The following is a 15,256-nucleotide window of genomic DNA, read 5'->3' on the forward strand; positions in this document are numbered from 1 at the left end:
GATGCTAGTACCGATTACGAGAAAAGCCTCAATCTCTCTCTCGAAATGAACTGGACTTTTACATTTACCACAACTACATACCAAAAGCTGGATTTCACACATACTTTTAATACTTAAGCTGGCATGTGTCTGTTACATGGCTGGCCACCGAAGCCCGGCCACATGGAGTGACAATGTTGTGATTTTACAAGGTTTAACACACAAAAACGTAATCAAGACCTAAAATTAAGTTTTAAAAAATGTGAAACATAAGATTCAAGATTTTTGATCAGATCTCCATTATATAGTTACAAATATCACAAAAATGATTTACAGACTGAAATTATGAAAGAAAAACAGTCACTCAACATTTTAAAGTGAATAAATACCAACAGAATAATGACAAAGTAGGAATAAAAGACACAAATTTTAATGAAAGCGAAACAAATAACAAAAAATGCAACACATTATGCAGAATTATAAACAGATACTGTACACAAGAGACAATTCGAATGAAACTTTCAGCATGTATTTTAAGAATTATTATACATAGGTATGTAGAAGAGCAAGCATATTTAACATACGCATGAGCCAAAGTATGGGAAGGGATCCTTCGTATTGAGTGGTTTCACTGATAAACTTGAACTACGGCTGTTCTTTATTTTGAGCATAAAATATCAAGACTTCTATTCTGTTTCATGGTTCTTCCCTGCGGAGAGACGCAGCCACGTAAAAGAGCAAATATGCACGCCCCTACAGATGAAAAAAGAATTGAAGTAAGTAAACTACAAATCAAATTTAGGGACGTGCACCAGAAGTACATCTCAGCCAAATCTCAAACTTGAAACGTTTCACAATTTTTTAAAGACAAAAATTTCGTGAAGCTCGTGATATGAACAAATATATTTTAACCACCGCGTTGAAATAAACTGCAATAAATATGACGCTTTAAAGTCTTAAGGTTCAAGTGGCACTCAGAAATGCTAAAAATTGCACATCAAGAGAAACATGGTTAAATGCTGTGAGAAAAACGAGGGAGAACATTATAACCAATGTAAGTGTCTGAATGAAAATAATGTACATATATTTAAAGAAATATTTACTTTATTTTGGTTGATTATGGGCAAGCACAAGAGGGCTAGCTGCCTACGAAAGAACGAAGAGGAGTTTTCAAGGAAAATTGGATCGCGTTCACGTTACACATCGGGAAAACTATGAAAGTGCACATTCAGGCAACCCATACGCCGGAACCCGGTCGAACTACTAGTGTTCAGAGATTTTACCGCTTGGCTGCCATTCCAAATGGTCCAGGTTCAATCCCGAAAAAGGCATGGATGTTCGTAAATATATAGTGTCTGAGCGGCATGGATGCACTCTAAATATGCGGTGAGCAAAAAGTCCTCTTGAGAGGTTATGGTAGGGGAGAAGGAGAGGAAGATTCTCAAACCCGTATACTACTCCGGGGTGTTCTCCTTCAAAACTTGGGGAGGAACTGAGCAAAGTCAATAGTGTCACATGTATGGTGTCCAAGGCTCTTGCCAACAACAGGCGCAATTTCGCGTTTTTCCTACCCAAAAGTAAATTGAAATGATCTATTACAATATATTCTTGCATAGGATAGAGAAGATGTAACCAGAATCGTTATAAATTGAAATGATTTTTAACGTATATTTGTGGAAAATCAATGTTACACTTTCCTAGTACCTACTTCCATATTTACAAATATAATGGCTCGGTATTTAAATCTCAAACTAACACAAAAATAATAAAGAGAATTAAAAATATATATTAGCGTAAAAGTAATTATATATATCAGCATTATAGATAGAGAGATTACCCAAAATAAGGTAACGCCATCCTGACTAAACAACGTCAAGTTTTGTAAGCAAAGCATGCAAAATATTCCTCCGTGTATTTTTATTTTCAATTATAAAATTTCATATGACCTCATATGAACGCCATAACGTTAAGTGTTAATATATTAAGAATTAGATACTTATAGCGTTAGCGTTAGATCATTCCAACGTGTAATTTTATTTCTATTAATATGCTCAATGTTACGTATTGCATAAATGAAAGACATCGACCCTTAATAAAAATAGCCCGAGACTTCATCACAGAGTAAATTTGCCTTCTTACGGGTTGAAACGTTTAGAATGATATAGTGCGAATGCAAACTGGCATTTGCAAACATTCACATCTTACAATTTTGTAACAATTAAGTGGTCTCATTACAGTAAATTGGTGGTAACAAAATGTACGTAATATGAAAGAAGATAATATTATTAATATTTAAAACAATTAAAACTAACAAACAGTATGATATTTTGAATTTTTTTCCCTCTCTTGCTTGGTTTCCATACCCACATTATTCTGATTCAGTGTATATTAGACCATTACAGGTTCGAATTTATTCCTTTTCTTCAAACAGCAAAATTCTTTTGACCCCATCTTGTCAAACAATTTAGATTCTGATGCAAAACATTTCTGCTAACTAAAGAAAAGGTACACAAATCACAATCCTTCAAAATCCAAAAAGAACTAATGTCAGTCCAAGCATGTCCAAGCATAAATTTTGCCAAATTTGACGCAAATTATTTATTTATGCATTCTCTTGAAAACAGAACTTGTTGATATAGTTGAAAAGTGTTGAATTTGAAGTAAAAGAACCTTAATATCTATAATATTCAGAACTTTTACCATTCTCAATAAATCAAGAATCGAACCCTTCTTCAAAAGAAACAATACGTTCTTTGTTCTATGTAAATGCAGAATCAAAAAGCAATCTTGACAATTTAAACACACGATGTTTTCGAAGTGTGTATTCTATGTACACATAAGCATAAACAGAATAGCACAAACCTTTTCAGAATTAGTGAAATATTGCCTTTCATTTTTTCAAAAAAGGTTCCGTCTATAATAAATAATACACTACCCATATAATCTTTACTTTTTCAAAACTTAAAGACACAGAAATTAAATGACACGAATAATTAATTAATTTTCTCCATATTCTCCGATTTCGGAAATATTTCAAGAAACAAATTACTCGCATATTTATGCCGACATCTTTCTAACTTCTTTTTCCGAAACTGTTATAAGGTGGAAAATATGTAAAAAACTGAAGTGAAAAGATTTTACAACATCAAGAAGAAATGGGCGAAAAATGTGGGAGTCTGTCATACATTATGCATAGATGTAGATTTCCTGAAAGGTATTTGGACTTCCATTAATATGAATTTTGAAATAACGCGGCGTATATCGGCACAGTTTAAAGCGGCGTGAAAATTGAGGATTTGCAAAGAATGGCAATGTTACACCGAAAAATTCACCACGCTGGGAATATTTGAAAGTTTCTTTATTATGCGGAAAGGGCTACATCAAAGCGTGACTTAAAGTTTTCAATCGGATTTGCTACCGTGTAATCACAATTTGGGGAAAATAAAGTGAGTTGCTGAGAGAAACGTCGATAGCTAATGTTAAAGAAATTCATGAATATTTCGAAATACATATATATTTATATATTTTAAACAAATGAGGTGATTTTAAATAAGTTCTTTAGTAAGTGAACGGGATAACAGATAAAAGAGATGAACATCATCTTGAATTTTAATAACTAGTAAAATTTAACCAAAATCTAATATCAATTTCAAATCTAAATTAAAATAACTATTATTGGAGGATTGTTACATCTAAACACTGGACAATCAGCGCCGTTACATCTAAACTTTATAACAATTAAAAACAAAACGTAAACTGAACTCTGATTTGCATTGAACTAGAACCAGAACAAGAGCTAGAGTGACTGTACGAAGGAGAGCGCGTCATGTTCATGTAAACGTAACCTAATAATAGTATATAAATGTATATAATCTGTTTATATTTCATAGAAATCTAAGTGTCAATATTTTAAAGAATCTTTGAATTTAGATATTTCAGCGATCAGAATGGATGTATCCTCGGCCAACCGGAAGACAGAAAAGGTACGATAATTTTTCTTGCCTTTATAAAGAATTTAGAAATATTAAATTTGATTGATAAGCTACAAGGATCGTTAATAACGATCATTATTATTTTTGGAGTAACTAAGGCAACAAGATTTAGTGCAGTATAATTTCGGCTTTATCACTGGTCAGGTAAATTACTTCTAATTGTAAATCTTCATTTTTTACCATGCTCTGAAAATATATGAATATTTCGTTGATTCCTGTTTGCTTTAGCACCCAGGGCTGTGGAGTCGTAGTCGAAGTCATGAAGTCGGAATCGGAGTCGGGCAGATTTTGGGGTAAAAGGAGTCGGACCTGGAGTCGCTAAAAATAGGTCGACTCCGACTCCAGTTTTTGGTTGGACAGTTTGAATTTGAAATGAAATTAAAATGCATTGGAAAAAAATTAATGACAACCTGAGTTATTATTTTATTTATGAACTATATATATTAATAAATAGTTATTTTCTATTTTATTGACATATTAATAAATAAATATAAGGGAGGAGGAGAGATGTGAAAGTTGCCAATTGTGATTAAACTGAATCTTTTAGTTACAAATATCACTGGTAAATTTAGGTAAGCAGCAATAGCAGGAAGAACTTCAAAATTGATGCCATTCTTGGGAAGCGAGCAGGAAAAGGAGCAATTATTGATCAAGCGACGCGATAAGGAAGTACATATTTGATGATAAAGATGAGATTCTTAGAATTAAAAACTTTTTTAGAAGATGTAGATAACCCTAATGTTTCGCTAACAGAAAGACAGAGGAATCATCTTGCAGAATTGGAAACTCTTCTTTCTACACCCTTTATAGCCACAAAAAAGCTGCAATTTGAAGAATTGACAGGAGGCGAGAATGGAAGAATGTATAGTTTGTTCTTCATGAAATGGAGGGTTTATTGCAGAAGGAATCATTTCTTCAATGAAGAAATTAGAAACCAGTTTGCTAGACAATGAGATCTTGCTGGGTTCAATATATGTAGATCCAAAACACCGAATTTTCTTGGATGACGAAAAATTAAAAAGGCAAAAAACTTTCATAAAGAATGAAATTATACTCAGAACAATTGGAAAATTCGAATCAGGACAGTCAAACTGAAGACATTGCAATTGAGTCTCTGTCATAATCTTCCAGTGATGAATTAAATTTTGAGAAATATTTTTGGATAATATTGAAAAGGCTAAGAAAAAGCGAATGAAAAAGAACCAAGAGCCTTTAGATATATAAAATTGAAAAAATACAAACAAGATTTCTACACGGCCTTTGAAAAAATTAGAGAAATATGATTGCGCTTGAAAGACACCTGTTTTAGAACTTATAAAAATCTATGCTGAAAAGTTAAAAGGAGTAACCCAAACAGTAAGAGCTCTTCCTCCTACTCAAATTAGTGTGGAAAGATTCTTCTCAGCTCTGAAGTTTATCAAATCATTTCTATGGCTCTCTAACAAAGAAGATCTTGCCGAAGCTATAATGTTTCTTAGAAATAACTAATGCCAGTTTTTCCATTGCATAATAAATGCTAATTAATATAAATAATTTACTATGCCATAATTTTTTTTTCCTGTAGCATCTATCACTTCTTTTACTAGTAAGTAGCATCTATTACTTCTTTTACTAGTAAGTAGTAAGCTTCTTTTATTAGTAAGTCTTTTACTAGTAAAACGTAAGCTGTAACTCATGTGTATATATATATATATGAGGGAAAGAGTCTTTAAATTCCAGGAGTCGGTTATTTTCCTTACCGACTCCACAGGCCTGTTAGCACCTATAACAAATAATTTTATATGCAGAATATACACTTTGTTTTGAAAGTGTTGCGAATGGAGGAAACGGCCTAATGATATGAACTGCCATCTGTTGGCAGTTTGCAGTTTTTTTGTTTTTTTGTTTTCAATATCAAACCTATGACATTTCAAGCATATGTGTCAGTTTTTACCTCTACATCATTCAGTGCATTATTGAATTTTCAAATGTTAATGGATTTTTGGGTCGGTCCTGTACTTGTTTGTTATATGGCATTTGCTAATACATCAACAAAATTATCACTTGTGACTCTAATTCTTGCAAAGCGCTAAGCAACCCTAGAAGCTGTTCCGGATTCTTCTACAAAGACATAATTCATATTTCTGTTTCTTTCTTTTTAAAGTAATTAGTCGCTAAAGTCGGCCGATTAGTCACTTTTTACTTCAAAGCCTACTTCAAAGCCAACTTCGATCCCAAGATTGGCATCTACATGAAACCAATAGAAAACACGTCTGGGGGTATTCACAAAATGGAAGAAGAAGCGCGATAATATGGTACAGTTCGTCAGCACTTGTCTTCGTACTTATCAGATCTCACGTGACGGCAAAGACAAGCTGCAGATAACAGTTTCTGTTTATTTGATGCAGTTTTGAACACGATTGCCAAATAATATTCACCGGAAATAATAATAATAATAATAATAATAATAACTGAAAGCTTTCAGATTTTACATTACGCCCAAAGAAAAGTTTCTTTTAACGTTTTGTGTGCTACCTTTATTTATTAAATATCATATTTTTCGCACTTCAACCATAAAATTCAATTCGATAGCAAAATCCAAAACAATTTTAAAATCAGCATATTTTTCTGTATAACGCTGCCATTGCTCGCTTTGAAATCCTTGAGTTTGTTAATCAAAAATTCGTTAAAGTTTTACAAAATATGAAATCGATAATAAAACAAATTCCAAATTTGGGCTTCCAGATGCCCATATTCGCAAGAGGATTAGGTTATTTAAAATTGGATGGTTCTAGGTACCGTTATTTTATCACAATGCGAGAAACATACATACATTTACGCAGATTCCTCATTATTTAATTTCTTTAAATATAACACAGTGCTATAACATTAAGTGGCAACAATTCGAAAAGTGAAACGGACGTTTAAAGTTTTCGATGCAAAATACCAAAACGAAATTAATAGCCATTCTGGGTTAACATTCAGAATTTATCATTAAATGTGCCAATAAATTCTTGGCAGTATCTATACCAATCTTAGTTGCGTGTTTTTTCTTGCCGCATTTGATATCTACTAAATTTTATAGTTATTATATGCAGGTAAGCTTCTCTTGATAAAGAAATAAATAAGAAATATTACATATGGATGAAAAATTGCTGTAACTAGTTAAAAAAAAACTGATATGATTGGGCGAGAGAAGGAACTTGGATGACAGACTAAAAAAAGTTTAATTTTAATTGAAATCTACGGCGAGCCGAACCTAACAGCACCAACAAACATATTTAAAATTTTAAAACTGTGCAAGTATTACGTTATCTTCCAGGCAGATTTTGGCTTTCCCCGAGTTGTTAAGACGACTAGTTGTTTGGCACAAGTTTCGATCGGACTCAGGCGAAATGGTGGTTGTACAATTGGTTTTAATGGTTTTTTTAATGTGCAACGAGAAAAATAAGCCAATTTTTGTTAGAAAGTTCCAGACGTTCCCTTCCAGTGCCGTCTGAAAGCATGGGCTCGGTGGGCACGAGCAGAGATATCCCATGCTAATATGTCTATGCTAGTTGACTTGCCATGAATAAAAATATATTTGGCATTTAACTGCGCCATCTAATCTCATGTATTTGATTCCATCTGTACTTACTATTTCACGTTAGGTTAATATTTACATTTCATCTGTATTTAGTATTTCACGTCTATATTTATATTTCATCTGTACTTATTATTTCACGTTAGGTTGGTTGATATTTACATTTCATCTGTAGTTATTATTTCATGTTAGGGTTGATATTTACCACTTTTATAAAAGTTTGACTGCAGTTAATCTACACCTAGCACTTTTATATACTAATATACATCAGACACAGTATACACGAGAAACAGTCCAAAATGTGGCACCAAACTTCTTTTATAAGTCATATGGTGTAAAACAACTTAGAACTACTCAACACCTAGCAACTATCCACAGTTATTATATGAACGATTAGCGAATTATAGCTTCTGATGTTGATTAATTATTAAAACATCACAAAAGTGCAAAGGTAAGCTTAACATAAACTTCATTAATCAGGACTTCTGGAAGTTGCAAAACTAAAATTGAAATCTTCTCGTCAAGCTTTACAATATAATAATATGCTGCTTGCCATTCCCGTTAAGGTTACAATGTGATTACAAAAATATCCTAACACAATGTAAAACGCACTGAGGGCGTAACGGAAAGCTAATTTTCTTAATATTTACCCAGCTTTTCAATACCTTATTCACAGCTCTGCAAGCGACTTTCACAGACACACAGGCAGAATTACAGATACACAGGCAGAATCATAAGTCTCAATAGATTCCTGAGTAGATGATAGATATCCTACTCTTTTAATATCAGAACTTGCCTTTCAAATTGCATAAGGCTCTAGACTGAGTATCATGAAAAGCCAAGGGAACATAGGATAGAAATTAAAGTACCTTCTGATAATCGCGCTCCCATTGAAATGGCGTGAGAAAAGACAGAGGAGGTAGCGTACCATGTCGCCAAGAAGTATTTGTGTGTCAACCCAGCCATGCGCTTAGCCCACGTGTATTTGCCATTTTAAAATTCATGATGCCGAGTTTGCGCACAGAAAAACACCGAAAAAAATCGAGAATGTGTCTTTTACGGAAAAGAAAAACACAAATAACATAGGCGCAATAGGATGTATGACTAAAATAGACGTAAAGATACCCGATGAAAGGTTTTACTTGAATATCACTAGACTGCTCGGTCGAGATGGGGATAGTTAGTAAGTACAAAAATTGACTTAGAAGTAACCGTTAGAAAAATTTAAGTCATAATTGTTACACTGCTACATTAACGCTAAATTACCCTTTTTTGTAAATTTATACTAATCCAACTGGGTATTTTTTTTTACTCGCATTTGATATGTACTGAATTTTCTAACTATTTTATGCTGTGTAAATATTTTTTATACGCAAATAAATACGAATTTTAACATACGGATGCTATTTCAAACAAAAAAGGGAAATGAAATTAATAGCTCTTCTGGGCTAACGGTCTTTGGTCTAAAAATTTGTCATTTTATTTAGGGAAGTAACTTTTACTGAATTTTCTAATTATTTTATGTGGTGTAAACTGTTTTTTCTGCGCAAATAAATACGAATTTTAACATACAGATGAAAAATCACTATTTTAAACAAAAAAGCGCAATGAAATTAATTCTAAAAAATTTGGCATTTAGGAAGGAACTTTCTTTTTAATTCAGAAAAACATTAATTCACATAACTTGCGATGATAATTTCATTTCTATAGCAAAAAACATTTCAGTTCAAAAAATGAAATGGAAATTCTCATTTACGCTTAGAATGTATCAAATTTAAATGAAAAAGGATTCTCTCATACGTAAACCCTATATAAGCCTACTGAAACCTCTTGTAGAAGCATAACAGAAATAAATTAAAACACATCTTAAAATTGCTTAAAAAATGTATTTCAGTCGACAAAGCAAAAAATGAAAACGTGATTTAAAAGAAAAAAAAACTTGAGAAGAAATGACCGATTACAAAAGTCTAAGTACTTAATGACAGCACATAACAGATTGAGAAATATCAAACGAAAAACTAAAGTTTTGGAGACCTATTAGCGAAGGGATAGGGAGAAAATGAAATGCTTGAAATACTTTAATATTCACAAATTTCTGCAAACAGCAGAAAAAAATAAAAATTCGAATGTTAAAAAAAATGAAGCGGTATTAAAAAAAAAAAAAGAAAAGAAAGAAAAAAAAAGACGCAAGAATGAAAAAAGAAGAAAAAGAAAACAATTGTACTTACAGGATTCAGACGACATTTTAATGGCAGTCTGATTCCTTGTGTTCGATAAGATGGGGAGAGGAAGGGCACTTCTTCTTTCGAAGCTAAAAAGAAAAAAGACACATAAACTTAATCGTCTTCTGTTAACTCAAAATATTTCTTGAAGAAAAGTCTTTATCGTAACATAACGCGAAAATCATTTTTCTGAGACTTCCTTCTTTAAGGAATAATCCGAAAGAAAATTTTTGGTATTTCTTTTATTTTTCTTCAACCTGTCTACACAGAAATATAAATAAAGCCATTCAAATGAAAAAAGAAACTTTTTAAAAATTAAATATTAAGTAATTGTTTTTACTGTAATTCACTATATTTAATTTATTTTTCTTCCAAGCTAAATAAGAGCAAAATGTAAGTGTAGTGTCGCTTCAGTTCCGTTAAGTTTCTAATGAAATTTAGTTAAAGCGGAATGGCAACACCTTCTAGTCTCCGCGAAGAACGAAGTAAACAAACTTCGAGTTTTTGTCACGCGATGCTACATGCATGTAAAATGTAAATAAATCTTATGAATAAGAATGTATAACATCGTAAGGAATAAAATATTGGTTTCATTGGAGTCAGAGAAGTGTTATTTTTCTATATTTGCACACTAGACACTTCACTGGTGTATCCCGGCGTGATCGAATTCTACAATGGCTGACGAAGACGAAACCGAAATTAAAGCAACAACTCCATCTGTCGCCAATGTAAGCGTTAAAGTTCCTCCTTTTTGGAAGCCAGATCCTAAAATATCGTTTATTCAACTAGAAGCACAATTTAGAAAAGCAAAAATAAATGCAGATCAAACAAAATATGATTATGTTATAAGTTCCATTGAACTCGATATTTTGTCACAGGTATCTGATATTTTGCTAAGTCCACCACAAGATAATAAATATGAGGCAATTAAAAATAGACTAATTTCATTATATGCTGATTCAGAGACTCAAAAAACCCCAAAATTACTGAGTGAGTTAGAACTGGGTGACAAAAAGCCATCTCAATTACTGTGTGACATGCGTAATTTGGCGGGCAATAAAGTAACAGACACTTTCCTAAAAACATTGTGGCTACAACGTTTACCCGTTAATATGCGTAGCATTATATCTGTTAGTAATGAAGATTTGTCAAAAGTGGCTACAATGGCCGATAAGATTTGGGAATTAAACCCTGTTACTCACCAAATAGCTGCTGCATCATCCATAACGGTAAAAAAGGAAGTGATTGAAAGTTTACAAAAACAGGTTAGTGAACTTAGCTTACAAGTTTCTGCTTTAAACAAGCAACGCCACAGTCGTCCCTATTGTCGTAACCGATCCAAATCAAGAGATAGGAGTTACAGTGGTAACAGGTCTAGTGATATTTGTTACTATCATAAAAAATTCGGTGATAAGTCATTTAAGTGTAAACAACCTTGCAACTACTCATCAACATCACAGACAAATAGTCCGGAAAACCAGCTCCCCGTCTCTCATTGACGACGAAGAGACAAGGGGTGCAGCTGAGTCGTCTTTTCATCAGCGACAAAGAATCGGCTACCCAATTTTTAATAGATACTATGGCAGAAATTTCTGTCATTCCTCCCTTGCCTGCAAATAAAAAAAAACATCTCAAAATTAGAACTCTTTGCTGCAAATGGTACGAAAATTAAAACATATGGCCAAAAATTACTCAAGCTTGATCTTGGACTCAGACGATCATTCACATGGCCTTTTGTAATTGCGGATGTAAACAAACCGATAATAGGCATGGATTTTCTTGCAAATTTTAACCTTTTGGTAGATTCTAAAAATCGCAAGTTGATTGATGGTACTACATTCTTAACAACCAATGGAACTCCTTGTTTTCAAAATAACAATAATAATATTCAGATTTTAAATGCCGTAAATGATCCATATAAACGTATCATTAACGATTTTCCGGATTTGTTAAAACTGAATGTAGTTAATAATAAAGTTAAAAATCATAACATCGAACATTATATCGAAACCAGAGGTCCACCAGTTTTAGCTAAAGCCAGGAGACTGTCAGCTGAGAAACTTAAAGCGGCTAAAAAGGAGTTTGAATTTATGCTCCAAATGGGTTTATGCAGGCCATTCAAAAGTAACTGGTCGAGCCCACTACATCTCACTATGAAGAAATCAGGTGATTGGAGACCTTGTGAAGACTATCGAGCGTTAAACAACGTCACGATTCCTGATAGATACCCTCTCCCATTTTTAACAGATTGCAGTTCCATTTTAGCTGGAAAAAAAAATTTCTCATCCATAGACCTCATTAGAGCGTACCAACAAATTCCAGTTAGCGAAAAAGATATACCGAAAACGGCCATTCTCACTCCCTTTGGCTTATTCGAGTTCCCATTCATGACGTTCGGCCTACGAAATGCGGCCCAAACGTTCCAACGTTTCATGAACAGAGTGTTGAATGGACTAGAATTCGTGTTTTGCTATTTGGATGACATTCTAATAGCCTCTCCAGATGAAGACACTCACCGAAAACATCTACGAGCAATCCTCGAGAGACTAAACGAATATGGCCTGTGTATTAATGCGGCAAAGTGTAAATTTGGTCAAACAAAACTTGCATTCCTGGGATACGAAGTGTCAGCTGAAGGACTTAAACCTCTTTCAACGAAAGTTGATGCCATCAAAAATTTCCCAGAACCAAAGTCATTTACTAGTTTAAGACGATTTTTAGGTATGGTGAATTTTTATCACAGATTCATACCAAATTGTGCGAAATTGCAACAACCTTTAACAACATTGCTCAGTGGTATTAAAAAAGAACTGCAGAAAAGAAATAAACTGGACGGCAGAAACAATAAACGCCTTCCAGATCTTAAAAGATGCACTTATTATGCCACAAACTTAACTCACCCATCCGAAAAGGCTGAAATATCGCTAACAACTGATGCTTCCGATACTGCCATTGGAGCCGTTTTACATCAGATTGTGAATAATGAAAAACAACCCTTGAGTTCCTTTTCCCGAAATTTGACATCAGCACAACAAAAATATAGTGCCTACGACAGAGAACTCTAAGCCATCTATACAGCAGTAAAACATTTCAAATACATCTTAGAAGGGCAAACTTTTGCAATATACACGGATCACAAACCACTAACATTTGCCTTCCAACAAAATTTGGAAAAAGCTTCACCACGACAAGCTCGACAACTATCATATATAGGCCAGTTCTCAACCGATATCCGATTCATACAAGGGCATGAAAATACCGTCGCTGACGCTCTCTCTCGCATAGACACCATTTCTGTACCATCTGCAATAGACTTACAAACTATAGTAGACTGTCAAGAAGATGACGACTTGGAGACACTAAAAAACAACCCAAACTTAAAAATCCTACAGATCCCTATACCGGACAGCGACAAGAAAATTTACTGTGATACTTCTACAAATTATAATCGACCATACATCCCTGCAAAGTTTCGGCAGAAAATATTTTCTTCAATCCATAATTTATCTCATCCTGGAATAAGATCCACGATAAAATTGATAACACGACGTTTCATATGGCCCAATATGAATAAAGACTGCCAACTATGGACTAGAGCATGTTTATCTTGCCAAAGATCTAAAAGTTCACAGACATACACATTCATCTTTGGGAGAATTCAAAGCACCTCCACACAGATTCCAGCATTTAAACATAGATCTGGTGGATCCGCTACCTCCTTGCAAAGGATTCAAATACCTTCTAACCATCATCGATCGTTATACACGATGGATCGAAGCGGTACCGTTAGAAGATCAATCAGCAGAATCTATTGCTAAAGCTTTGATTTATACTTGGTTTTTCACGCTTTGGAATTCCGAATCGCATAACATCTGACCAAGGTCGGCAATTTGATAGCCAACTTTTTCAAGCTTTAGGAAAATATCTTGGTTTTCATACAAACACTACAACTGAGTACCATCCACAGGCAAATGGCCTGATCGAAAGACAACACCGAACTTTAAAAGCAAGTCTCAAATGTCATCTACTCGAATCAAAATCATGGCTGGAAGCATTGCCTTTCGTTCTTTTAGGCATAAGATCTGCCATCAAGGAAGACTTAAATTGCTCATCTGCAAAACTTGTATACGAAACCCCTTTAGCATTACCTGGTGAATTCTTTTCAACAGTACTTCATATGAAACAGTCTGAATTTTCTCAAAACCTTCAGAAAATAATAAGAGCTATGAAGCCAAGTTCTACCACCACCCATGGAAATAGAACAGTCTTTGTTTCTAAACATCTTTCCAACTGTTCTCACGTATTCCTATACAACAACATTAATAATTCGTCGCTACAGCCTGTCTATCTTGGACCGTATCCTGTAAGAGCAAGAAAGGATAAGTACTTCGATATTGAAATCCAAGGAAAAGTTAAAAGAGTTTCAATAGACAGACTAAAGCCATGTTTCCTAGTGCAAGATTCTGATATTCCTTTTCAAAACTCCCATTCCAAGAAAGCGCAACTTGGGGAAACACCTGCACTCAAGAACACTGAAGAAAATTCAGAAACTCATCATAAAACTAAGACTACTAGAACCGGCAGACATGTGAAGTTCCCCAGTCACTTCAAAGATTATCTTCCATAATCGCTGTCACTAGGAAGGGGGTGTGTAGTGTCGCTTCAGTTCCGTTAAGTTTCTAATGAAATTTAGTTAAAGCGGAATGGCAACACCTTCTAGTCTCCGCGAAGAACGAAGTAAACAAACTTCGAGTTTTTGTCACGCGATGCTACATGCATGTAAAATGTAAATAAATCTTATGAATAAGAATCTATAACATCGTAAGGAATAAAATATTGGTTTCATTGGAGTCAGAGAAGTGTTATTTTTCTATATTTGCACACTAGACACTTCAGTAAGTAAACTATACATAAAAACAATAGAATAGCAATGTTTAAACGCCGAAATAAAGAAATTGGACTTTCGGTTGAAATAATTTGAGGTATAATAAATATATGATTATGACTTGCGAACACGAAAAGTCGCCAAGTCATCAACGACTTAGTGAGCTGGTTAAAAAAAAATCGTTTGACTATCTTTAGGGCTCACAAAATGATCGTTAAGTATCAAGCACATCAATCTACGTGTATTCAAACATACAATGGGGTACGCACAGGCGCAAGTTATTTATCGTTGCGTATATACTCAAAAATATCCCCCAAATAGGCAAGATAAGATAATTCCTTATTAAAGCATCCACCTCGGTCAGTCAACAAAATCGGAAGATTTATGTCCAGAAATGACAAACTTGCAATGTCAGTAATGTATTATATATTACGTTTAAAAATGCGGTATGCAGATTCTATGCGCGTTGTCGAATTTGTGCAATTCTCCAAATTTTTTTGAAGTGGAAAGACACTGCCATGCACAAGGGATAACAACAGTAAAGTATCATATAATACAGTGTGTAGAATGGTTAATGTGTCATATAATCCCAATTTAACAATTCAGATTTCTATTT

The 15,256-nt window shown here is 33.8% G+C and overlaps 1 long non-coding RNA gene across 4 annotated transcripts in view; it reads right to left on the reverse strand.

The window, feature by feature from the left end:
* Positions 1 to 401: 401 nt before the first annotated feature.
* Positions 402 to 15,256, reverse strand: part of LOC118186347 (uncharacterized) — a 294,871-nt gene continuing 280,016 nt past the window's right edge. For all 4 annotated transcript variants that reach the window (XR_015041194.1, XR_015041196.1, XR_015041195.1 and 1 more), the window contains 2 exons: positions 9,762 to 9,844; positions 402 to 732 (listed from right to left, as the gene is read on the reverse strand). This is a non-coding gene — a long non-coding RNA (uncharacterized LOC118186347). The remainder of the gene's footprint in view (positions 733 to 9,761; positions 9,845 to 15,256) is intronic.

The sequence above is a fragment of the Stegodyphus dumicola genome, chromosome 5 (genome assembly GCF_044657685.1).
Source record: "Stegodyphus dumicola isolate Sdum_Otavi_A_Nest chromosome 5, ASM4465768v1".
Taxonomy (NCBI): Eukaryota; Metazoa; Arthropoda; class Arachnida; order Araneae; family Eresidae; genus Stegodyphus; species Stegodyphus dumicola.